Source organism: Canis aureus, chromosome 38 (assembly GCF_053574225.1).
Source record: "Canis aureus isolate CA01 chromosome 38, VMU_Caureus_v.1.0, whole genome shotgun sequence".
Lineage (NCBI taxonomy): Eukaryota > Metazoa > Chordata > Mammalia > Carnivora > Canidae > Canis > Canis aureus.
In genome coordinates, this window is record NC_135648.1 from 3,502,101 (window position 1) to 3,528,463 (window position 26,363).

At 47.9% G+C, this 26,363-nt stretch overlaps 1 protein-coding gene across 14 annotated transcripts in view; it reads left to right on the forward strand.

The window, feature by feature from the left end:
* Positions 1 to 26,363, forward strand: part of NOS1AP (nitric oxide synthase 1 adaptor protein) — a 277,936-nt gene that overhangs the window by 156,017 nt on the left and 95,556 nt on the right. Inside the window, exon 1 of one of the 14 annotated variants that reach the window (XM_077887293.1) lies at positions 10,482 to 10,599. The exons of the other annotated variants lie outside the window; for them this stretch is intronic. The gene's annotated coding sequence lies outside the window, so the exon portion shown is untranslated. Of the gene's footprint in view, positions 1 to 10,481; positions 10,600 to 26,363 lie in introns of those variants that run through there. 14 annotated transcript variants of the gene reach the window in all.

Genomic DNA, 26,363 nt, shown 5'->3' on the forward strand with positions numbered 1-26,363 from the left:
AAATCAGGGTCTGTGTTGTTTAACTGCCCGAGGTCTTCCTTGCGTAATCTGTGGACCCACCCCTAGAGGAAGGATCACCAGTGTGCATCGAAAATGTCAGTAAACCTACATTTCTGTGCTCATGTGAAAATGCTCAAGGTATGCACATTTTTTTTTTTTTGGTGATTCATTGTTTTAACATCTGTTTTAACTAATGTGACCATAATAGTCTTGATAAAAAGTCTTTTACTATAAGAGTAACTGAAGCCGAATCAGATATGAGCTCCAGATGGCTCCTACCCATGTGCAGGTGCCTGCAGGTGGGCTGCCGAGGCTCAGCTTTGGAATGAGTCTTTCAAGTAACCATTGCGGTCTATGGCTCATGTTCTCTTATGCAAGTTGCTTTCTTTTCTTCCCCCCCCCCCTCAGTTATTGAATTGGATTAGATTTTAACCTGTCAGCTATTTCTAAAACTCAGTGGACTGCATCAGCTAGGATTTTGGAGCTCTATTTTGAGGATAATGAAATTTGGCCTAAGATAACACTACCCTTTGGTGCCTGTCACTGAAGGGGTTTGTTTGCTGTTCCAGTGGTCAGTTTGAGGATTAGAAAAATAAACACGTATGCATCTGCACATATATACGTACAGGTTTGTATTCTGGGAGCCCAGGTGCTGGGCTCCGAGCTTTAAGGATGCAAGAAGACACCTGATGTGACCATTGCCCTCAAGAAGCCTGGATATGTATCTAGAGGAGTCACACGTGACTGGCTAAGACAGATGGACCGCTGTGAAGGATGAAGATGATGCAGGGCTGGTGGTGGGGGGGATCCCAGTAGGGAAAGCCGCGTGGAAGCAGGGTGACAATACAGAGGAATGAATCCTACAACCCAATGACAGTAACTTAGAGAGCTATCCACTTTTACATGGCTTTTACGTTTACCTGGTTTTAGTCTCAGAATAGCTGCAGGATGTAGAAAGACCACCCTATTGCTGACACTTGGAGACACCAATACAGAGGGAAGGCAGTTTGCCTCAGTAGCATGGAGCCAGAGCTCTGACCAGGCTTCCCAGGCTTCCTGGTTCTGCTCCCACCACCAGGCTTCGTGTCTTCCTCCCACGTTCACTCCCCTCCCTGCCGCCTTAGAGACCCATTGAGATCCGCGCCTTAACTGCCCAGGTTAGACTGTTTTATTGCCTTACTGTGTCTCCTCTTTAATAAGCTACAACTATTGCCAACTTATTGAATGCAGGGCCCCACTGATTTCTGGGATTGGCTGAGAAGTTCCGGTGGCACTGAATGGCGTGCGCGTGTGTGTGTGTGAGAGAGAGACTGTGTGTCTCACACCTCCTCACCTGGCATGTGGCTCAGGAGTCTCATCTTCTGGTTCTGTGGGCAGCAGCTGGGGCAGCACCCTTATCCGGTGCTTTCTGAACCATTCAGGGAAATATTAGGTAACACATTCTGTCCCCCCCCTGGACAGACTCCTCCGGGCCCTTGATAGCTCTTTGCTGTTTCATAGGGTGGCATTTGCAGAGGTCCATAAGCCACCTGGGTGGAAGGCCCTTACAGCAGAGTGCACTTCTCAACTGGAGCCTGATTGGAAAGATCCCTGACCTGGGTTTGAGAGGAGAGGGTGAGCTTGGAAGGAAACATCTGAACTGAGACTTGAAAGATGGCGAGGAATTAGCCAAGGGGAGCAGAGAGGAGGTAGGAAAGAACATTCTATGCAGAGTCCTAGTTGCCAACACTGGGATAGTGGCTCAGCATGTGCCAGGGGCTGGTCTGAGTCCTCTAAGTTAATCCCCGTAAGAGGAAGTTGCATATGGAACAGCACAGAAGTGCAAGAAAACACGGAACTCTTTTTGGACTCTGGAGGGTGTTCATTATGGGCAGAGCATGGAGTGGAGAGGGAAAGGGGATCCGTGAGGGGCGGGGCCGGTGACTGTAGCTAATTACACCTGCTGTATGCTAGCTGACTTGAGCGCACAGCGCGCACGGACACGTTTCACCCTTAACGCGACTGTAGGGTATTATTTTTTTAAAGATTTTCTTTTTTTTTAATTCATGAGAGAGAGAGGGAGAGGGAGAGAAGCAGAGACACAGGCAGAGGGAGAAGCAGGCTCCATGCTGGGAGCCCGACGTGGGACTCGATCCCGAGACTCCAGGATCACGCCCTGGGCCAAAGGCAGCGCTAAACCGCTGAGCCACCCAGGGCTCCCTGTAGGGTATTATCTTATCCTCCTCTTGAAGATGCCAATGAGAGCCCAAGGAGGATTGAGTGACCCGCCCCAGGCTGGCCTGCAGAAGGGGAGAGAGATTCGCACTAAGGCACCAGGTTCTGATCCGCACACCGCCTGTCCGGGAGGAGCGTGAGATGGAGACAGGCTGCCAAGGGGAGGGAGAGCCAGCCACACGGGGTGACGGATCTCTGCGAGGGCCGGAGGGGTGGCGGTCCACCAAGCTCTGTGGACACGGACAGGCCACCTGGTGCCATCGCCAGTCTTGTATACTAAGGGGGAAATAAAAATCCTTCCTCATACATGACCTCAGTTATTCCTGGCCACAGTCCCATGGTGGTTGGATGTGGTGCCCCCACTGTGCAGTGGAGAAGGAAAAAGGAGTCTCAAGGAAAGTAACTTGACTTTAAAAACACAAAACACACACAAAAAACAGATCCTCCCTCTGGAAGCTCATTTGTTGTTTTGTTCATTCACTCATCGCCTATTTATTGAACTATCTCCTAAAAGCCAACCCTCCGCTCTCCCCGATGGGTGATACGTGAGGCATGTTCCCTGACCCCCTAGGTGGACGGGGACCTTCAAAGTCAAGCCGGCCAGTGTGGGGGTTTAAAAACCTGTCTGCAAAATCTTTGACACTTCTGTCATCGAGGGAGCTGGGGTGGGACTACCCCCTCCCAGGTTTGGGGCTGACCTCAGGGTCTCCGGGTGGCCCGCAGAGCGCAGTACAAGTGCTGGACCTCTGAGGCCGCACGGCTCTCCCTCCCTCGGAGGGGACCCAGCTGCCAAGGGGTCCGCTCACCTGACCCGGGGGCCAGCACCGCCTGCCGCCTTGTGAGCGAGCCCGCCCTCCCGCGTGCCCGGCCCTGCCCCGTCGGGCCTCTCGGTGGCCGCGAATCCCGAGCGCCGGTGGCCCCCCAGCCTCTCTCACATTCCCGACCCGTGGACGTCTGAGCAAAATAAAAAGGTGATTATGATATTAGAGACGTTGGGATTCGTTGTATGGCCGTCAGCCTCCAGGCACCGAGGGGACACAGGGCCCACGGCCTGGGCTTGGAAGCTGGCTCCACAGCGACTGTCCCAACTCCAGCTCTCGCTCTGCTTCTGCTAATTGGCCCTTGGGAAGGGGGGGTGGGCAAAGGTAGAAGAGAAAAAGCAAAATGAGCAATTTAATGAAGACCTGATCTTACACGCTCCCCCACTCCACGCACACGCACCCACACACGCAGCAGGCAGTGCGGGAGCCTGATTAACGAGGAGTCCCCGGCGTCACTAATGGAACCTACTGTTCTGTCTTTAAGCTGGTAATGGATGCTGCTCTCTGCCTTAGGCCCATGCCCCGCTCCAGCTGCCCGCAGATGCGTCTGGGGGCCGAGGGGAGCGTGAGTGTGCCGCTCGGAGGCCCAGCACGCTGGCCTCGTGGGAAGCACACGAGTGGGCGATGGGGCGGCCCAGCCTGAGAATGTTCCTGTCCGAGGCCAAGGCGTTCGCTTCCTGCCTCCTCGGTCTCCCTCCCGCTGCCCGTGGGAGGCCTGCCTTCCTCTGCCCGGGAGCAAAGCGGGGAGGAGGGTTGGTGGCGGTGAGCGATGTGACCCACGGTCGCTGTCGCCCCCCGGGAAGGGGGGGGGGGGTCACCGCGTCCTTATTGTTGCAGCAAAGGCAGCGTTCTCTGCCAGCAGGCCTGCTCGTGTCGTCTTGCTCCATCGGTGCCAGCGGAGGTCCCAGTGCTTTCAGCAGAAGTTCCTGTGGGCGGTTCGGGGGGTTATTCCTGAGACGCAGGGTGCTCCTGGTGAGCACGTTCCTGATTTTTAGTCCGTTTGCAATGAAGGAACCGTACCCCGGGCTGCCCGAGACGTGCGCTGTGTGCACATCCTTGCAGAGACCCCACAGGGGCAATTTTCAATCTCATTGAACCTACAGAACAGCTGTTGTAAGAGCTGGTGTAGGATCCGCGCCCGCCCCAGGGCGCGGTGACAGGACCTGATCCACGGCAGCGCTGGTACAGCCCAGGCCGAGCGGGGGAGGCCCAGGGTCCTTTAGGAGGTGACCGCGCCTCCTGCCACGGCCCTGTCTGGATTTTCAGAGACGCTACGTCATTGACACCATCCCCGTCTGGAGCTGGAGACCGGCTCTGCTAGGCGTATCGGCCTGGAAGGTTCTCAGCTGCTCTGCTGTGAGAGACACCCTTGCCCTTAGCCGAGCTCATGTTGATAGTTGGGGCCGAGCCAGCAGGTGGAGTTGGAGGGCGGATGGGGGGGCCCGGGGTGGGGGCAAGTTCTCTCTAGGGAGCATCTGGTGGCAAGGCCCTGGCAGCCCGAGCCGTCTGCGCCATCTCTGTCGAGGCAGGGGCCCTGCTGAGGTCGGCAGTTGATCTCCCCCCTTTTCTGGTATAGTAGACACACGATGTCCTGCGAGTCTCAGGTGTACAACGGGGCGATCTGACGACTGCATTACTCAACGCTATGGCGGGACCGTTGACCGTGTTCCCAGCCTTTCACCCTTGACCCTTCTGTTCCCCGACTGGAAACCACCTCCTACTCCCTTCACCCATTTTGCTCATCCCCCCCCCAACTCCCCTCCCCCCATGACAACCGCAAGCTGGCCCCATCCTCCTCCACCAGACACGTTCTCAGAGATGGTTCCCTCACACCAACCTTTGTCGCCATCTCATCAAACTAGAAGTATTGAAAACTGAAGGACAGTTTCGTGGCTGCTCCAAGCTCTGTCTAGTTTTGACACAAGCCACAGGGTTGTGTCTCTTTGCAGCTGGAGGAGAACTGAAAGGTCATGTAGGTTAGCCCTTGCGTTTTGCAGATGAGGAATTTGGGGCTTTGAGAGGTTAGTTGCTTTGCCTGAAGATCTACAACTAGTTAGCGACGGAGCTAAGAGAATCCCTTCAGGTTTCCTGCTCTTAAATCAGTGTTGCCCTCGCACTATATTGCTTTACCTAAAAGCAGCACCTGCAAGAGGACCTAAAGCAGGGTTTCCACCTAATTCTTTGTCGTGGGCGCTGACCTGTGCTTTGTGGGTGTTTAGCAGCATCTCTGGCCTCTACCTACAGGTGTCAGAACAGCTCTTTCCCCACCCGGTTGTGAGAAGCAAAAATGTCTCTAGACTTGGCCAAAATTTCTGTGGGGGGGTTGAGATGTTCCCTCCTGAGAACGTCTTAAAGTTAGTATATCTTTTAAGGACTTATTTATTTATGAGAGAGAAAGAGCGTGCGCTCGGTGAGGGCAGGGAGAGAGAATCTCAAGCAGGCTTCACACTCCATGCAGAGCCTGATGCAGGGCTTGATCCCATGACCCCGAGATCACAACCTGAGCCGAAATCAAGGGCTGGACACTTAACTTATTCCAGCCACCCAGGGGCCCCAAAGTCCATGTATTTTTAAAGACCCATACTTATGTAAACTCTTTCTCGAAGTGTGTGAGGTCCAAGCAGACCGGAGCACAGTCAGGGATTGGAGAAGACCTGCCACTTCCTGGTGAACTGTGGCTAGACGGGACACTGGGGGCTTAGAAGCCTGCATTGCCTGTTCCCTCTCTGAAATGTTTAGATGGTTACAGTACCAGAGTGGGGGAGGAGAGTCTGGTGGGGTGAGGGAATGGTTAGGGGAAATCAGTAGGATAGTTGGTCTGTAAGGGAAGCACTTGCTAGAGACAGACATTCTTGTGTAAAGGCCTTATATCCAAAATGTGGAAAGGACTCAAGATTCACCCGTAGCCAAACAACCCATTTGCAAAGATGGGGAAAACATCTGAATAGACGCTAAACCAGAGAAGATACACAGCTGACAAGACCATGACAAGATGCTCAGCATCCGTAGTCGTTAGGAAAGTGCAGGTTAAAACAAAATAATAGGCCGACCCTAAGCGGGGCTAAAATCGAAAGAACGTGACCCTCTCAAGTGTTGGTGAGGATGTCGCAGTCCTGGAACTCGCACACACTGCTGGGAGGGGGGGCGGCCTGGAAGAAGGTGTAGCCACTTTGGCAAATGGTGGGGCCGTTCCTTAAAATGTTCGACACACATATTCGTGGCCTACCACGTGGGCCAGCCTTTCCACCTCTAGGTATTTGTTTCCCCGAGAGAAATGCAAGTGTGTGTCCGTGCGTGTTCATGGCAGCTTTAGCTGTAGTGGCCCAAACTGGAAACAACCCAGATGTCCATCAGCCATTGCTTTTTAGACATTGCTTTGTGAGTGAGACCTTTTCATATCCTGCCAACTAATCAAGTTTAGTCGAGAAATGGGTCAGACTGAGAACATCTGTTTGGGCTCATATGCTGACTTTTTGAGTGTGTCAGAGTGTCATTTAGAACCAGTCAAGTGACACTTCTGTTCCGTTTGGCAGTAGAATTGATCATTTTTTTCTCCTGTAGGTCCCGGGTGGGCTATTTTAATGTGCTGCTAGGTGATGATGGGTTCTTTACATTTCAAGGTTTAAAGATCACAGCTAGCTTCAAAAACTAGCTCCATTAAAGCATTCTGTTGATACCAACATTAACACATTCAGGGGGTAAAGATGTTCTTGGTCACTATGACCCCTCTTAAAGATGGCTGGCCAGATGCCCTTGTGGCTAGAATTCCTCCCAAAGAGTCAAGAGCTGGGAGCCAAGAAAAGAAATTGTTTCAGGGAAGGGTAGAGTGATCATTCCTGCCCCAGAAATAGCCAACATTTCAGTGATGTGTGTGGGTGGTTTGAGATTTGCTTTAGAATCTCTTTTATTTTTTGAGTTCCTGATAGGTGTTGGGCATTGAGATCCACACAGGAAGTAAGCCATAGTCCCCTCTTGTCTTTAAAGATGTTACGGTCCAGTCAAGAGAAAGAGAAAGCAATGCCCGAGGGCAGTCCGGAATGATGGATGCTATGGTGGAGACGGGCATTTGGAGTGAAGTGGGAGTTGATTAGGAGATGCTTTAGCTTTCCTCCTAGGTACCTTAACTTGGTGCTGGGTGTTCGAGCATGAGGGCCAAAAGACGCAGTTCTTGCTGTCAGAGATGTTAGTCGAGCTGAGATAGAGTTAGTCTGCATGGGTTTAGGATGGCCATGTGTTGATAATGGTGTAATGGGTTGGAAGCAGTTCTGTAATGAGTGTCAAGAGAAGTCGATTCTGGCCCCGGGATCTGCTCCTATGTGGCTCTTGACCCTGGGACAAGTCCCTTACTGGCTTTCTTAGCCTCAGTCTTTCTAAGTCTAGAAGGAGAAGCCAGGATAACCGTGTATGATAGGTCAGGTACATTCCAGCGCTCTCCATGCGGTAGTGTGTCAAGGGGAGATCTGGGGAGAGCTTGACCAGTTTGTTCTCCTTAGAGAGATCAGCCTCGGTGAAGCTGTTGTTGAGGAGCAATGCAACCATCATCAAGTTGGGCAAACTGTGGGAGTCAGGGATTTTTAAAGCTCCGGAAGTCATTTTGTGGGAATCCTAATTAAAGTTAAAGCCAAGTGTAAGTCTTACCTGCTGGCACCAAGGGCATTAGTCCCTTTGGCCTCTGTCCTTCAGTGACCCCTGTTGATTCTGTGGTCTTGACTTGGTGCGGGGTTCCTGATTGTTATCAAGAGGGACCTAAGCACAAGATCTAGAACACCTAGCATGTCCTGGTGTCCTCCCTCCTAGCATGTAGGATTAGCCAGTGCCAGCAGGCCATGATTGGAAAGGCATTTGCTCCTCTTGCCTCTTTCTTTGTTAACCCCTCCTGTCTGATGATACATCGGGACGTGTGCTCCTGATCTAAGAGTATCCCAACAATGCACAGCAGTGTTATTTGAAAGAAAAACATAAATAAGGAAGTTGTACAGAATTGGAGGAACTGAATTGTGTGTTCTTTTTCTCTGCCCCATCCGGTGCACCTGAATGCCTCCTTTGACTTGTGGAGCTCCCTTCCTGGAGCAGATCTGGAGGACTGTGGGTCCACCTGGCAGCTCAGCAAGTGCTTGTTGGATGGATTTCCAACGTGGCGTTGTCTTCCTAAAGGATCTGAGAGACATGAAGACTTTCTGGATTGCGATAGCTGCAGTGTATTGTTTCTACTCTCTATTTCTGGACTCTAGATCTTTCCTAACTCCCATTTGCTACCCTAAATTCAGTGTACCAGGTTCGACAATGTACCTGCCAGATTCATTCTTTGGTTTTCCCCAAACAGTATCTGGTGGCCATCCCTGCTCCTCCGAGAATTCCTCCTCTAACTTCAACATCCTATTCCCAATTGAAATTTGACTTCCCAAGACTGCTTTGGGGGAAAAGCCAGGTCTAATTGTCAGACTTGATGCCTCCATATGGTCTTATTAGAAAATAATCAGAAGGCTGGGTAAGAAAATAACCAGAAAGCTGTGTGGGGACTTACCCTGTTTTGTCACCTGTAATTTTTAGTGTCAGAGTAATTGGCTAGGTAACCAGGTATTTTCTAAACAAAAAGTTGGATTACATAGAAAGAGTTATAACAGTCCTGTCTGGAGTAATTGAAGTTAAGAGCCTATTGGTATTGTGGGTGTGACCAACACCATGGTGCTTGACACACAAGAGGACGGTTCCTTGATAAGGTTTTATACTGTATGAAGTAGACTGGCAGTTACTGTCTCCGTGGGATAAAACCAGTAATTGAGACCCAGCAGGTAAAGTGCCCAAGGTCATGCATATAATAAGGGATGAGACTGACCTTAAATTCTGATCTTCAGACACCATGCCAAGTCTGTCTCCCATGACCCATATGCATTTCTAAATGTTTATTTTTAATGGACCTTTTCTAATTTACCCACAAGCTGCTCTCATTTGATTGAAAAGAAGTTAACACTTTATTGGTGGTGGGTATTAAGAGATAGGAGCAAAAGTCTGAGGGCATATTCTAATATGCCCCTCTTTTACCTGAAAAAAAAAAAATTTTTGGCAGGAAAGAGAGGAAAAAATAGACAGCTTACATCCATTTCCTTATGGCCCTACAGCTTCTGGGGTCATGCCACGGACCGTGCTGATGACCCATACACCCGAGTGTTTTCTGTGGAGATCCTAGACGACAGGACCCAACAGATGGGTGGAGGTCATTTTCATGTGCCATGATACTCACCCCCGACCCCAACACAAATAACATCACACCGTAAACACTTATGTCCCAGATTCATTTCCTTTGGACACTGGAGGTTTTGTTACTTATACCATAGAAGTCTTTAGGGGGACCCTTCCCAATATGTGTTTTCATCTTGACTTAAATCCAAGCCTTCTTGTTTCCTTCTCCATCAAACCACACCCCCCCCCTTGCCTTTCTGTCAAGGGGTGATGGACAATAGATGGTAGCAACAGTTGCTATGGTAACAGCATCTGAGTCATCTCCTTGGAAACCTGCATAAAGGCCTTCCATCTCCAGACCAGCTCTGTGCAACTTGGAAGGCCTTTGTTCCCGTGAATGTATCAGCATGGGGGAGCAAGCTCTCCCGGGCTCTGGCCACTGCAATTTCCTTTGGTTCCTGGTGCCCATGGCAGTTTGGGTATAGAGTTGGATTCAAGTAAATGTGGGGGTCGGTGGGCCGTGGGGTGCTTTTCTCAGCCTAGCCCATGTCCAGAATGCATTGTCTTTGGTCCAACACCAGATGCCCAGCAGATTTAGGCAGTAGACCTCTTGCCTTTTAAAACCCGGATGACTCAACCAAGTCTCCCACAGTGACCAGCAATGGATCAGAATAAAGCAGTACTGCTTCTGAACACAGATGAGCTGGATATTTTGGCATGATCATGAAGAGAATCCTGAAATAGGGCACCATGGGATAGCTTGTAAGAGCCCCTCTCCTTATGGTGTCCTTCAAATGCAGCAATTTTGTTACTTAAATGAAAGCAGAATGGTTTCCAGCAGCTAAGAGGATTAATTCTCTTGTCATCATCCACACCAAGTATCCATCACAAACGCTTCCATTGTGCCTCTTGTTTTGTAGATCATTTTCACATTCAGGAGCTCAATTAATCATTTATTCAATTGTCAACATGTGTTAATTTGAAACTTCCTACGTGTCCGCATGTGCTGTTGGGCGTTTGGGGCACCAACTGTGAGGGTTTTTAAAAAGTGCACCGTCCCTGCCCCGATGAAGTTGACAGATCAGAGGATCAAGGGCCAATCAGGTCATCACACGTGTGTGAACATTCAGCCAAGCTCCACTAAAGCAGCAGCTCCGTGGTGGGATTCATGTGCAGGATGGAGGGACTGAACCCTTTGGAAACCTCTTTCTAGAAGAAGTGATGGTCATGCTGACCCCTGCTCGGCAGAGCCCTTTGCAGATGACGAAGTGGAGATTTGCAGGGCGGAGCGCCTTCCCCATGGTCACGCCAGCTGCTGACAGGCGGTTCCGGGGGCCCAGGCTCTATCTCTTCCCTCCTACCGACCCTCAGAGCACAGCTTAGGGTCAGTCTGAGGCCAGACAGCCAAGGTGTTCTCCTGCTTTCTCCCAGGTTCTGCCCAGCTTCCAGGCCTGAGCCCTCTGCCCGTTTCCCCAGGGGGACAGATCTAGTTTTCTCTTTCCAAGGACCTTGTCCTCCAGCCTGTTAATTGCTGAAGGCAGCTTGCCTGGCTCTGTTGACCCTTAAATGCAGGACTCAGTCTCAAAGTTGTAAGCCTCCTCCCAGCCCCCCAGAAACAGGTTAAGGGTAGATTGAGATAGAATATCCACTGGTGGAGCATGGATGGGCCTTGAGACGGCGTGTCTGCCAACCCTGAGGAGCAAAGCAGCCGCGCTGGGCAGCTCCATCTCATTGACACCGTGGGCTCTTCTGACGTCCCTGGGATTCCCTCCGCCTTGTGGGAGGGCAGGATATACGTGCCGTCTCCTCCTTGGCGGAGTGGGGTGTCGTCTGCTGTCCTTGGGAAGAAGGGGGTGATGCAGGTGAAATGGAACCCCCCTGGGAGGGGGGTCGATGCCCATGCAGAATGTCCAGATTCAGACTTCTATATGCTTGTCACGTTTTCTTTAATTTTTTTTTTAAGATTTAAAAAAAAAAATTATTCACAAGAGACGGGGTGGGCAGAGACGCAGGCAGAGGGAGAAGCATGCTGCCTGCGGGGAGCCCGCTGCAGGATTCCATCCCAGGACCCCGGGATCATGTCCTGAGCCGAAGGCAGACGCTCAACCACTGAGCCACCCAGGTGCCTCTCACGTGCCCTTCTTAGTGCCCATCACCCAGTTACCCCATCCCCACACCCCCCTTCCCTCCAGCGACCCTCGCTTTGTTTCCTATGGTTAAGAGTCCCTTACGATTTGTCTTTCTTAAATTCCACATACGGGTGAGATCAGATGATAATTGTCTTTCTCTGACTGACTTATTTCGCTCAGTGTAATACCCTCCGGTTCCATCCACGTCATTGCAAATGGCAAGATTTCATTTTTCTGATGGCTGAGTAATATTTCCTTGTGTATATATATCTCGCCTCTTTTTTATCTGTCGATGGACATCTGGGCTCTTTCCATGGTTTAGCTACTGTGGACATTGCTGCTATGAACACTGGGGTGCGGGTGCCCCTTCGAGTCACTACATTTGTATCTTTGGGGTCAGTACCTAGTAGTGTAATTGCTGGGTCATAGGGTAGCTCTATTTTTAACTTTTTGAGGAGCCTCCCTACTGTTTTCCAGAGCGGCTGCACCAGCTTGCGTCCCCACCAGCAGCGTGAGAGGGTTGCCCTTTCTCCACATCCTCGCCAACATCTGTTGTTTCCTGACTTGTTAATTTTAGCCATTGTGACCTGTGTGAGGTGGTGTCTCATTGTGGTTTTGATCTGTATTTCCCTGATGCTGAGTGATGTCGAGCATTTGTTCATGTGTCTGTTGGCCATGTGCAGGTCGTCTTTGGAGAAATGTCTGTTCGTGTCTTCTGGCCATTTCTTGATTAGATCATTTGTTACTTAGGTGTCAAGTTTGATAAATTCTTTTTGAATCTTGGATACTAGCCCTTTCTCAGAACAGTTTAAAAATAAGTGACAGTTTAGGCATGTCCCTCAATCCTGGATTCCTAGCTATAAAGGTGTTATCCTTGTGTTTTTAATGCTGAGATCTGAGCAAACGTAGCCATCTTTGTGGATGACATTTTGTGAGAAAGTTCGGTTTTTCAACCATGAACAAACTACTCTTACTTTTTAAAGAATAAATATGTTCATTTTTATCTTGCAAGCCAAGTTTTTAATAAGTGTTTCTGCTGACACAGATAAGCAGTTGAAGATGGATCTTTTTTTTAAATGCACAAATTTAGAAACTAAGCAGGCAGGTCTTGTAAGGGGATCATTCCTGTCTCAGGGAGATCATGTTCCATCCTACAGAGGCTCCTTTGAGGTCAGAGAGGAAAAGGGGAAGGTAAAGATTCCCAGATTCTGGAGCTTTGTGATTTGGGGCAACTTGGCTCTCCTGTCTCTAAAATGCGTACTAAACCATTTTTGTCTAATGAGATACCTGTGTCACTGCCTCTACATAGTTTTAAGTCAAGATCTCCTAGAGTTGGGATTTCTGGTGATGCGGATGCGGAGTGGCTTTAGTAGGTGACCTGCTGTCATGTGTATGAATGGGCAAACATTAAAGCTGCTGCGCCCCGCTCCCCACCGCACGCCACGCTGGCTCCCACAGTGTTTATAATTTTGTTTTTGTCTTTTTTCTTAAGATTTTATTTATTTATTCATGAGACACAGAGAGAGGGAAGCAGAGATACAGGCAGAGGGAGAAGCAGGCTCCATGCAGGGAGCCCGACGTGGGACTCGATCCTGGGTCTCCAGGATCACGCCCCGGGCTGAAGGCAGATGCTCAACTGCTGAGCCACCCAGGCGTCCTGAGTGTTTATAATTTTGAAGCCCATCTGACTGTTCAAGCTGATGGAGTCCTCTCATTAACATTTCACAGTGTAGAGAAACCACCCTGGGCCTCCTTGCTGTGTGTTGGACCTTGAAAGAGGAAGCGTGCGGCTTGTTCCTGAGGTTTGCAGACGAGAACATAGTTGAAGGCTCTCAGAACCGGGCAGAGGCTGATGGCTTTGAAGTCGGCTCTGGGGCAGTGGGCACACCCAAGCAGGGGCCATCCGGGGGCCTGGTGTGTGACTCAGAGCCTGAGAAGCTTCCACCCGGGGGGCTCCACCCCGACCTTGCTGGCTAGGATGAGGCAAATACATGTTGGTCCTTTTACAGCCAGGAGCGGGAAGCCCAGAGATGCCTCATGAGCGTGTTTTGTGGTGGGTGGCCTGTCACGAGAGGCTGGGATCGGTGTGTGGTTACAGGGACAAGGGATGTGAACATAGTATGTTCTGAATGACCAACTGCTGCCGTACTTTCTAGCAATGCACAGTTTGCAGAGAGTCACTGGAGACCCCTGTAAGCTGGGGACCAGGCGGGGCATTCTGTCCACATGGTCCGTGGCGTGGGTGGGGGTGTCCTCCTTCTCTAGAAAGGGAAACTGAGCCAGAGCTCCAGCTCTCGTAGCTCGTAGATGTCCCATCTGGAATTTGGATCCAGATCTTTTCCTTTTTTTTTTTTTTTTGATCCAGATCTTTTCCAACGCCAATCTTCTTTCTACTGTTCCTGCTCCCTCCCCAAGGAGGCTCCGGGAGGGCCACTTAAGTTCAGACAGTCTATGATGCCACCAGAATGCTTTCCTTGCAGAGGCCCTTTAAAAAGCCTTTAGAGCTCCAGGAATAGGACAGACTGAAAGTGCTCATCAGTTAAACACATTTACATGTCCCTGGGGGCTGTGGAATCAGGAGGGTTAATTAGCATCTGTCAGGCTGTTCTCCAGTAACTGGAAGGCGCTCCAGATGACCTTGAAGAGCATTTTATTTTTTTTTGAGATGGCTTCCAGGGTTGGTATTATAGATTGGTCACTCCCTGCCACCCCCACCCCCCGGCCGAACCCCCACCTCCCCGGGAGCTGGAGCTTTTACAACGGTTTGTCCCCTGGAAGCAGGATCTGCATCTTTGCTGTGCTTGCCTGTTCCAGCTGGTCCTGGCCCCGTCCAGGTCAGCACCCCAGAGCCGTCCCCAAACTGTTCTCTCTCCTCCCTCTCGTGCTGAGAAGACCCAGGTGGCTGGCCTAAGAGACAGATTTCAGATGGGAGTTGTTTGTGGATGAAGATTATTTTTTTCTTTTTTAAACAGGGTAGATCACGAAGTGCTGTAAGCTAGCCGCGTGTTTCTAATTTCCTCTTTCCGTGACCTTCCACTGCTGCGGGTCAGGGGCTGAGCAGGGTGGCCGTCCAGCCCAGGTGAGAGCTGTAATCACGGCCGTAGCATGAACAGGTCGCATGGATCCTTTGGGGAATGACACCTGCGGCCTCGTGCACTCGATGCATGACTCTTGACCCGCACGCAAGAGAAACATTGAAAAACCACCTGTGCCCGTTGATTATTTTCTGTGTGAGCAAGCTCGCCTTTGCTCTCACGGTAGGAATACGGTAAATGAGGATTGGATAAGTTGGAAGAGAGAGGAGACTGGGGAAATAGCGTCCAGCAGAGACGTAGTCCGGCCCTAGACCGCGCCTGGCACCGAGGCAGAGGGCTGGTGGTGCGGCTCCTCTGCCTTCTGATGCGTCGGCCAATATCCCGGCAGCCGCCTTCCTCACTTTGGCTTCTAGGCTGAACTTGGTCTTCCAGTGCATTTTGCTCCCCTTCCAAAAAGTCTGTATTTATTTTTTAAGAGAGGGAGGCGGGGAGGGGTAGAGGCAGAGGGAGGATCTCCAGCAGTTTCCACACCCAGCGTGGAGCCCGACACGGGACTCGATCCCACGACCCTGAGAGCTTGACCTGAGCCAAAGTCAAGAGTCGGGCGCTTGACCAACTACGCCACCCAGGCGCCCAGTCTTTATCATATTCTAACTCCTGTGAGTCCCTGGGATTCTCGGCTGTTGGCCAGACAGCTACCCTGGCGTGGACACTTCAACGTCTTGTTTCCTTTCCGACCCGACTCTGTACATACGGTGCCGGCGCGCCCGCTTTGCTCCCCTTACTGCACCTGCTTTCTCCTTCGCCTCCCTGCTTTCTTTCCTCCTAACACCACACACAATGTGTGGCCTGTTACATGGAGTGACGATGTCTTTTAAGAAGGGAGTGGTGGCTGATGCAAGAGTCCTTTCTCATGGAGCCTTCGAGTCCTGCATGCATTTGGTCGGAGCTGGGGGTTTTGGCTATTTTACCCCAACAGCTAGAGCTGGATGCCTACAGTCCTCCCGAATGTGTCCCAAATTCAGGAAACCGCTTGTTTTAGATGATGTCTTAATGATTCTAGGCCTGTGATTTAACACTTCCTCAGCACCTTCAACTTCTAGAGCGTTCTTCTCTTCCTTCAGATCATTCTAGGTGACTTTTGTTGGGGCCTTTCCCAGGGGTTAGTCGGAAAGCTTGGGTGTTAGAGGGGAATGGACCACCCTCCATGGGAGATGGAGGCACAGATGGGGGTCGGGTGGGGTATCAAAGATGATAAACCCTTAGCTTATTGCATAGCTTCCCACGTTCAGGCTTCGAGTCTGTGACCGATGCCACAGAACCTTCTGGTTGGAGGAGTATTTAAAAAGAGAGCTCTGGCCAGAACTTGCCAAAAGCCAAGGGGTGTTGACACATTGAGGGGGACAGGGGAGGCCGATGGGTCTCTGTCCACATGGGTCTGTGATTGTTCAAATAAGTGCTGCTGGAGAGGGCTCACGGGCAGTAAGAGAACCAGGTTCAAATCTGGTACACACGTTAAAACCATCCAAGGCAACGTCGCCTGTGGTGGTAGTGGGGTGAGGGCAGCAGCAGAGGGGAGGTGGCCATCGGCTTGTGTAGAGTCCTGAGGCCCAGATTGCCGTCTTCGGGTTGCAGCCCCTTGGTTGCTGGGTCTGATGTAGCCATTTAGCTCTTCAGATTTTCTCTATTGGCCGTAGAGGTTTCTTTTTTTATCCAGGTTTCAGAGAAGACATTTCTCCCTTGAAACAACTCCACTAACTAAATGTGCCAGATTTACTGCTTTGTTTTGCTTACTTTTTGAAAGTAAGCTCCACGCCCAGTGTCCCAGCTCACAACCCCCAGGGTTAAGAGTCGCATGCCCTCTGCCACCCGGCTTTGTTTTGGTTGTTTAAAAAATTGGCCATGAACTGTCCACTGGCTAAATCGTGAGCCTCCTTTCTAAGCATGTTCTGACAGGTGTGGCTGGTCGTTCTGTGCCATCGGTATTTTTGTATGCGACTTCCTGCGTGTGAGTTTCAGGGAAGGAAAGGATGGCCCCAGACAAGCCCGCCACTAGGATAAATAAATGAGTCTCTGTGGGGTTTATTGCCATTCAATACTTTGGTTTACGTGCATAATAAGCCTAGTGGGTTTGACCTAGATCAGTGGTGAAGCATGGTCGCTGGTTGGCAGGGCATGCTGTGGGGGTGCACAGTGGTGTGTGTAGGATGATGGTCAGTTGCTTCTATGAATTCTCTTCCCCGCAGCTTGGAAACTGTGGTTTACATACTTGCCCCCGGTCAGGGAGACTAGAGAGGACCCGTGACCTCGGATACGGCTGTTTGGTTATCACTGTCATTATCTGGGGCAGAGAGCTCCCGTATTTGCACACATGTGGTCTCTCCCTGAGAATACACCCCGGTGCACTTTTCATCTCTTCTGAGTTAGATTGCTTTTGGGTGACTGATTTGGGCAACATTTTTCGTCTTTGAAAAGACGATCCCACATCCAGAAAGGCATTCCTAAGATGTTTCTGGAGTTGTAAATCAGACTATTAATTATAGACACTTGAAAGAATGCTGGTTTCTCTCCATAAGCACAGCAGGCCGTTCCTAGCATTACCGATGAAATCTCTTACATTTATATAAAGAATCAGAGGATGGTACTAGTGCCTGATTTTCTTCTCCATGAATTTTTCATTTTCGTGATTGCTTTTGAAAAGGTTCTGTTCAAATTTTATGTAGCGGTTTGACTTTGCTTTTCTTTGTGTCCAATTTCATAAATAACAGCTCCATTGTTCAGTGTTCACATGATTGTGGCTTGGTTCTCATATTTTTTGGGGGGAATTTGACTGCCTATGAAATTATTATTCTTAGCTGAACTGCCGAAAAAATTAATATTTACTTTCAATGATGTTAACTCAGAAACTTTAAAATGTTTTTAAAAGCATTCAAACCTTAACATGCCTGCATTATTACGGGGCAGTGGGGCTTATTTTAAGAAAAGTTAAATGTCTTAACTCTAACTTGGACAAAGCAAAGTGGAATATATTTCCAAAAGAAATTTTAGCAGCTGTCTATCCTATCTGCATTTATTCTCCATTTATTTGTAATTTTTAAAATTTGTACTTTGATTGTGGTGTTTTGTTTTTTAGCCCCAGAGAAACTAAGACACCCTTTAAAAAGCATGCCAGCTAATAGCCCACATATTCCAATGGCATTGTTTGGGTTTTGTCTTCGTTCAGAATCCCTTGTAGTTTTCGCCCCTTTGAAAATGTAGTGATGTTGTTTCTATGGAAACAATGATGTCATGGGTATGAATGGGGCCAAGTGACCACCAAGAGTGCCATATATCAAGGCCAGTGATAGAGCCCAGCTTTACCTATGAAGTTGCTAATGGGGCTCTGTTGTCAGCAACTTGAAAAATATATGGCCGGGAGGAAAGTACATTTGTGTAGGAGTCCTGGACAGCCCATATGGAGTGAGTGTGTGTTTGTGAAGCCATGTGTATTTGATTGTGAAATAAATCCTTCACAGTTGGACTGTAGATCATCTGGATTCCCAGGTCTGTAGGGTGGGAACTTGAAACCTATGAAATCAAGTCCCGACTGTCCATGGAAGGAAAGAGGGAAAAATAGATGTCTCCCGAGTTTGGTATCTAGATACAAAAGACTTGGAATGTCAGCATTAATACAAATAGGAATTTGTAATGCATGTAATGTATAGGCATTGATATGGGGTAGACCTATAGCTTAAGTTGCATGCATTTAAATATGCTTTAACTGTGACATGTAGTGAGTAATAGAGACAAGTTGGGACTAACTCATCAGAGCCAGAGTCCCATTAAGCAGCCATACCATCGCTGGCGCATCCAAAGAGTGTGGTCCTGTTCAAAGAAGTGGTCTTGGAGGTTCATGAACCTCCAGAATAAAAGTGGGAGTTATCACTGATTTAAAAGTTGAACCTCATGAATAAATAAATAAAACCCATAAAAATAAATAAACACCAGAAGTTTTCACAACCATAAAGTTGTGGATGCTGGAAGTCTAAGATCCTGCATGGTCAGGTTTGGTGAGAGCCCTTTCCCAGGTTGCAAGCATTGTATCCTTTCCCGGCAGAGAGGGCGGGGGAGCTCTCTAGGGTCTTTTTTAAAAATAAAGGCACTAATCCTATTTTTTAAAAAAAGATTTTATTTATTTATTTGTGAGAGACACAGACAGGCAGAGACACAGGCAGAGGGAGAAGCAGGCTCCTTGCAGGGAGCCCATTGTGAGACTCGATCCCAGGACCCCAGGATCCTACCCTGAGCCAAAAACAGACACTCAACCACTGAGCCACTCAGGTGTCCCCACTATCCTATTTTTGAGGATACCAGCCTTATGACCTCATCATCTCCCCAAAGCCTCACATCCTAATACCATCCCTAGAAGAGGTAGGAGTTCAACATGAGAATTTTGGAGGGACCCAAACATGTAGTCTATAACCTAAATCCCATTTGACACCAGAGAACATTTTCCATATAAGTAAAATTTTCGGGGAACTCAAGCATCCTCCTCTGAGTCTTACCTTTCAAAATTAATGATCATTTAATTGAAATAATTTCATGATCTCTCTTGCTTTTTCTTAGACTTCACAGAATGAAATGAACATTTTTCTCATGACTCAAAGTCATTTTTTTTAATTGTTTGTAATATTGGACCGAGACAATGAAGAGCCCCCCCCCCCCCTTGGAGGTCCTCAAGGGAGCAGAGTGCTAACTTATTCCCATTTTATAGGACATAGGTTGCTCTATTTTTTTGTTGTTGTTGTTCAGTTTTCCTTTACTTTTTACCTTTTTCTGGTTTTGTCCCTTGCTTTTAAGTCTTTGGCACTTTTTGCAGCTGTCTGTGTGCGCCTCCCTGTGTTTGGCTGAATAACGCCCCCTCAGAGATACCAAGTCCAAGTGTCACTTCATAGGGTAAAAGGAGTTTTGCAAATGGGAGTAAGTTAGGGGTCTCTAGTTGGGAACTTGTCCTGCATTGTCACATGGGCCCAGGATGATCACAGGGGTCCTTATGCGAGCGCGGCCGGAGGGTCACGGGTTTCAGAGACGCCACCCTGCTGGCTTTGATGAAGAGGCCACAAGCTAAGGAACACAGGCAGCCTCTAGAAACTGAAAAGGTGGAGAAAACCAGATTTCCCAGAAGGAATGCCACTCTGCAGACTCATTTCAGACTTCTGGTATCCAGAATTGTAAGAGATTAAATTTGTGGCGCTTTTTAACTGCTAAATTTGTGGTAGTTTGTTACAGCAGCCCTAGGAAATGAAGCTACCGTCCCTGGCTTGTTGCCCTTCTAATTTGATGCATTAAATCAGGTTACCGATTTGTTAGAAAAATACCATCTATCCAACAGCCATTTGTTATCAGTTATGTGTCAGGTGTTCAGAGTGAAGTAAGACAAGTGCGCCCCAGATCTCAGCTGTGCTGTGCACAATGTCCATTTGGAAGAGAGAGCTGGGGCAAAGACTGGAAAACACAAAATTGCGACCTAAATAGATGCTGAAATTGGATTATGGACAGAGTGCTAGGAATTCAGAGGAAGGGGGTGACTCTTATTTTGGGGCATCTGGGATGTTTGGGCCTGATAGAATGAGTGAATGTGTGTTGGCAGAGAGCGGGTGTGTGAAAGGGAGCCTTACCTGGTAGGGAAAGCAGCAGATGGGCAGAGGCCATTCCAGGTAATGCAAAAAGTGCAAATCACCCTGGGTTTGTCCTCGAGGGAAGTAAGTGAAGACCCCTGCAGGAGCCCACATCTACTTTGATTTTCTGAGGTTCTCTTGACCTTGCACTCTGCATAGTGGTTAGATATCGGGTCCTTCAAGCTGCAAAATTTGTACCTGTGGATAGGAGCGGCATCGATTACTATGAAGGTAAACCAGAGGAACAGAACACCTAACCTAGGGCTGGTGTATTTTCTGAAATATTCCAGAAGCTCTCATTCTTTCATTGACTACAGCAAAGACCAGCTCCTTTTTCTAAGATCAGCTTTGTTTTCAGCTGCTGGAGGCGCTCCGTGGTGTCCTCATTAAATCTCACAACCATGAATCATGTCACAAAACATAGCCAGTTTTCCTTTTAGGCCAGATTTCCTGTGTGTGTGTCTGTGTGTCTGTGTAAGGGAGTAGCTTCATCATGGGTAGTAATCTAGTGATATTCTAATAGAAGATTTCATTAATTTGCTGCATGAAGGAATGAAGAACACAGAATCATATTTAGATTAGCTTATATTTTTATGAAGGGAAGATTAGGGCATCTGGTGCACCAAGAATTCATAGCTACTTTATTTGCAAATTATGTAGAATAGAATGATTTAGCATCCCTTTGTTCCTACTTAACAGTTATCACATCCAAAATATTTATTGAGTACCAGCTAAGTACAAAGCTTTGTTTAAAGTGCCGTGGGAGGTTTAAAAAGCGACCAGTAATCTTACTAGTCGCATTAAAAAAAAAAAAAAAAAAAAGTCACTTCATCACTTAACCCATTTATCAAGCCCTTTAAATGAGCCAGGCACCCTTCTAATCTCTTTAGATATATTATCTTGTTTGATCTTGAGAAGAATGGCTCACTGGCTGCCCATACCCTAAATCTCTCACTGCTCTCTCATCTTAAACAGAGTAAGTCTTGTTGAAGGAACTGGTCTCCAAATGTGTTGGATATTTTCAGTCATCCTCTCGGATTTCTCAGGAACATTGTCGCCACTGACCATCATCGTCTCTTTTAAATTTTTTGGCTTACACATACTCTCCTGATCTTACCCTCTCTGCCCGTTCTTTCTATTGGGTTGGACCAGATATAGAAATTGTTGGTAGCCAACCATTTTGGTCTACGCAATGGCATTTTCTTACCGTTTCGTAGAGAAGTGGACCTTCCTATTATATAGTCCGTAAGCATGGCATTCTCTCTCTTTACTTTCCCCTAGGGTACTCTCCTTACATTCACAGCTATACATGGGCAATCGAGAATTTATATTTCTGGCTTAGATGGCAAAGTTTGATTATATTCCCCACTGCCTACTTGACCTCTCCTCTTGGATTTCTCAAAGATACTTCAAGATTGTCATGTCCAGAATCCAGCTCTTCCTCCAAAACTCTGTTTTTATTCTAGTTATCCTGATCCTCGTCGCTGTCACCACCATCTTTACAGGTGCACAAATATGAGAAACCTCCCTCTCCGTTCTTGGCTTGTTCTCCTGGTTGACACCCAATCCAGCTCTAGGTCCTGTCGCTTTTATTTCTAAACTAGGTCTTGAGTCCAACTACGTCTCCATGTTTATTCAGGAAGCCAAATATCAAACAAGTGAAGAGTTAACAGAAAAGAGAACTGCCAGTAATAGAATATCACCAAGCCTAGGGGATGGGTATGGAAATGCCAGATGAGTTTTGGTGGTTCCCCAGGAAGATACCATAACCATGAATTGCCTGGTAAGAAAATTACCCCCCTTCAGGGTCACCTGGGTGGCTCAGTCATTAAGTGTCTGCCTTCAGCTCAGGTCATGATCTCAGGGTTCTGGGATTGAGCCCCACATCGGGCTCCCTGCTTGTGCTTGCTCACTTGCTGTCAAATAAATAAATAAATAAAAATCTTTTAAAAAAAATACTTCCCTTTAAATTCCTTTCCAATCTTTCTGATGATAGCAACACCTGTTGGTGATGGACTTTTACCAGCCCTCTAACATGGCTATAGGAAGATTACATTTTATTCTTTGTATTTGAGAGAAAGAGAGCACAGGCAGTGGAGAGGGGTATAGGGAGAAGCAGACTCCCCACCAAGCATGGAGTCCGACGTGGGACTTGATCCCAGGACCCCAAGACCCCAGGATCATGACCTGAGCCAAAGGCAGACACCTAACCACTGAGCCACCCAGGCACCCAGAGGGTTACGTTTTAATCTCATTGTTGTCTAATCTCATTGTTGTGAAGTCCTGTGTGTCATCTGGTTGGTGGCATTTCCTCACTACTGAGTAATAAACCTGCAGTTCCTTTTGTTTTTGAAGTCCTCGACCTAAGGGCTGTCTGTCTTCGTATTCTGGAATAATTCTGCATTGCCTTCTGTTGAAGGCTGGGTTTCTGACTAATCCTGATAGAAGAATTATTGATTGTTAAAGCATTTCACCAGAGTTCTTGTAATTCTCATCTTCTGCCCTTTTCTTCCTAAAAGACACACATTTCAGTTGTAGGCCTAGAACGTTAGCCTGTAATGTCACAACTATTCTGTAGTTACGTTAGTGGTGAAGTGGCTTCTTAGGAAGGCACATGGAAGACTCAAACCCTTTGAATAGTTTCTGAAGGGCATGGGACCATTGCATTATGATACCAGGCCCCGAGCATGAGAGCTGCCCTCTTCTGTAGCACGATGTGGGTGGAGGCGGTCCATCTGGTTCTCGTCTGGCTCTTGTGACAGTCATTAGACAAATACAGACAGATCATAATGACATGTAGTGAGTAATTATAGGGATTTTTTAGACACAGCCAAATAAAGAGAACTATGTGTGGTAGGCCTGCAGTCAGTGGAAAAACTAGCAGGTGGGTCAAGGAGCTATATCTGTGCCATTAATGTAACAGTCCTTCCAGACTAATATTTCAAGAGGGGGAGGCTGCTTCTGTTAGAGTTTTAGTATCACGAAAATTGGTTCAGAGAATCCTATAGAATTTTCTCAGACCACTTGAGTGGTCATAAAACCTAGTGGATTGGCTGTATGTGTTTATCACCCACTCTGTCCCGAAGCCTCACTGAAATAACCACTAAGGCAAAGAACAGGAGAGGAAATGGTTGATAAAAAGGTTTCAATGACTCTTTAAAACATGGAATTCATGGGTGTGTTGGTGGCTTTAATTGAACAGAGGCCACTTCAGGTGACAGGTGAGTTGACGGATGAGGGAAAACTTTGGACAGGCTCAATACATGGACGTACCAGTTGTTGCACAAACAGGGTAAGGTACCACAGTTTTAAAAAGTTCGTTAAGTCGGGGTGCCTGGGTGGCTCAGTCGGTTAAGCATTCGACTCTTGATTTCAGCTCAGAGTGTGATCTCAGGATTGTGGGATCGAGACCCCCATCAGGCTCTCTGCTCAGCGGGGAGGCTGCTTGAAATGCTCTTCCTCTCTCACACATGCTGGGTCTTTCTCTCTCAAAAATAAATAAAAAGTTCATAAGTAGAAGTCTTCGTATTTAACTGGTGGGACTCTAGAGCCCCCCTCCTGTTTCTGGAATATTGATGGTTAAGATTTTTCTCTGCAGAAATTGAAGGGTCCCAGAGAAGAGCTCTTTGGGCCTTGACATTTGGTTTTGGCAACTAGAAGTTCACTTTGAGTCCTGATCGGTGTGCAGTGGAAGCTCACTGGCCAGAGAGGCCATCCTGGCGACCCACACAGGACACTCCAGTTAGATTTTGATTTCCTCCTTCTGAAATAGGGGCGGGTGGCCCCAAATCAGGAGACGTTTGAGAAAACTGCCCTATGTAACAGAGACAGAAATAAAGGGAAGGAGGAAGTGGAGACAGCAGAGATGAGCAATAACCCCGAAAAAAAACAACCCAAAAACCTCTAAAGAAGATCGAGACACTACATCCTAAAATATGAACAGGGTGTTATGGAAAAGAAATAATCAGAGAACTCTCTCAAATTAAAAATGACAATCAAACCAAAAAGGAGAAAGGTTGAAAAGTTTCAGGAAAAAAAAAAAAAAAAAAAAAAAACAGCCAAAAAGGAGAACAGAAATAGAGACGAGATTGATTCTCAGATTTGCTGCTCTAGGAAGGTCAACATCTGATGAGTTCTGAAACTGAAAAAATAAATAGGAAATTGTCAAAGAAACAACCCAAGGAACATTTCCAGATCGGTAGAGTTAAGTTTCCACGTCGAAAGGACCCACTGAGTAGCGGAGCCAGGCACGTCCAGTATCAAGTCCATGTGTAGGCGCACCAGAGGGCTGCCCCATTGGCTGCCCCTTTACCCCCCTGACCCCTTAGAAGGTCCACAGTCTGTCACCAGGGAGGACTCTTGCTCTGTCACTCAAGCCCATTGGATTCAGGAACAGCCACTGGCCTTGCAGCCAGTTTCCAATGGTAAAATACCCCTTGACAGATCCTTGGTTATCTTAATTATTCAGTATCACATATAATGTCCCTGTTTTAAAATTGGATTTCCTTTTATCTTTGCAGTGGCTGGAGGGGGAATGGGAAGATACAGAGATAGGAAATGAGGGACCTTTTTTACACCTTTCTGAGAAGTAATTTGAAGCATTTTAAGAAAGAGATAATGGCTGATATTTTGGGAACGGGAATGGATAAACACATTTCAAGTTTAAAAAAAAATCGACGTTCATTTTTGAGCAGTGATCTGAATGTAATTATTACAACGGAGCATCATCCTGATCAGAAAAGGGCTGGGAAGAAATAAAAGGAACTCGGCTCATTTTAGCCCGGAGAAAAATTGTTCTTTTTTTGGCACAATTATTCAAGCCAATAAATTGTTAAGATGACATAATATTTTGGGACTTAGTCATAGAAGAGCCTTTGACTTGGAGTCCCGATGTGGTGATTGCTACGAATAAAGGTGACCGTTGGAATTTTTGAGGGGCTCTGTAGCTACGGTTCTTTCCTGCTTGTCCATTTTCTTTTGAAAAAGTAGGAAAGCCTGCAGTTCACCTGTGGGTCCAGTCAGTAGCCTGATTTCCTAAAAGTTGTTGAGCTCTTAGGAACAGAGAAGTAGGTCAAACAGGCGGAGTCTTGTTTCCTGAACGCAAATAACTTTTCAGAGTGTCGGGCTCGGAGCCTGAGGGTCCTGAAGCTACGGTTCTCAGATTTGATGATGCTGAGTCTCCTTTTGATAGCCGTTAGAATAGCCAAATATTTAAAAAAGAGAAAAATAAATGGAAGGAGAACTTGGCTGCATTCAGAAGACTGTCTCTCTCCAAAATTAAATGGCAGTTGGCCAAGAGCCTGCCCCCCTGGCAGTGCTCCTCCTGCCTGGGATCTGTCTGCCTGTGGGTGTGGGTAGTGCAATAGTGACTTGCACACTTTCTCACCCCCCCCTGGTCTCCTTGGCGTGTTCCAGGCTTCCTCCCCTGGCCTCATAGTCTCAGTGCTACGGCCAGAGCGCTTTTTCTACATTGTCGGATCAAGTCCTCCTGTTTGGCCGAAAACCCCCTAACAGATGCTACGTTGGATGGCAAGCTGAACCTATATAGCACCTGCCTTCAAAGAACTTAGTCTGGTTGAGAAAGATGAGAAAGGACATGTTCCCAGTTAAGAGTGTGAGATGCATTTTATATATAGCATTGTTACAAAACCAGTCCCCTGAGTGCTAATTGCCGTGGCAGAAGGGAAGAAATCCCTTCAGGTTTCGGCAGTCGGCGCAGGTTTTTATGAAGTGCTCTTTGCAAGAGAACTTAGGAGAATACTTTGGGTTGATGGAGGGACTGAGGGCGTTTTAGGGTGGTCATGACCTAAGAAATGGTACAGACCCAAAAAAATCCCTGGTATCTTCAGAAGAGACAGCGAATAAACCAGAGTGCATTTGAGCGGTTGCAACGTTGTACTTCAAATAGGTCAGTGACTTTCAGGGTTGTTTTTTTTTTTGTTTTTTTTGTTTTTTTTTAAGGATTTTATTTATTCATGAGAGACACACAGAGAGAGGCAGAGACACAGGCAGAGGGAGAAGTAGGCTCCCTGCAGGGAGCCCGATGTGGAACTCGGTCCCAGGACCCTGGGATCATGACCTGATCCAAAGGCAGACACTCAACCACTGAGCCACCCAAGCATCCCAACAAATACCCTCTTGATGCTTAACCACTGAGCCACCCAGGCACCCCCCACCCCAGATTTTCCTTTTAAAAGGTTAAGATCTCACTTGTCAAACAATATTATGTGGCACACCAACATATTGAACTGAGAACAGTGGGCTCCAGGAGGAGGGGCCCTGCACCCCTGCCTGTGTGGTCCTTCAGCCCAGAAGAGAGGGGTCTTT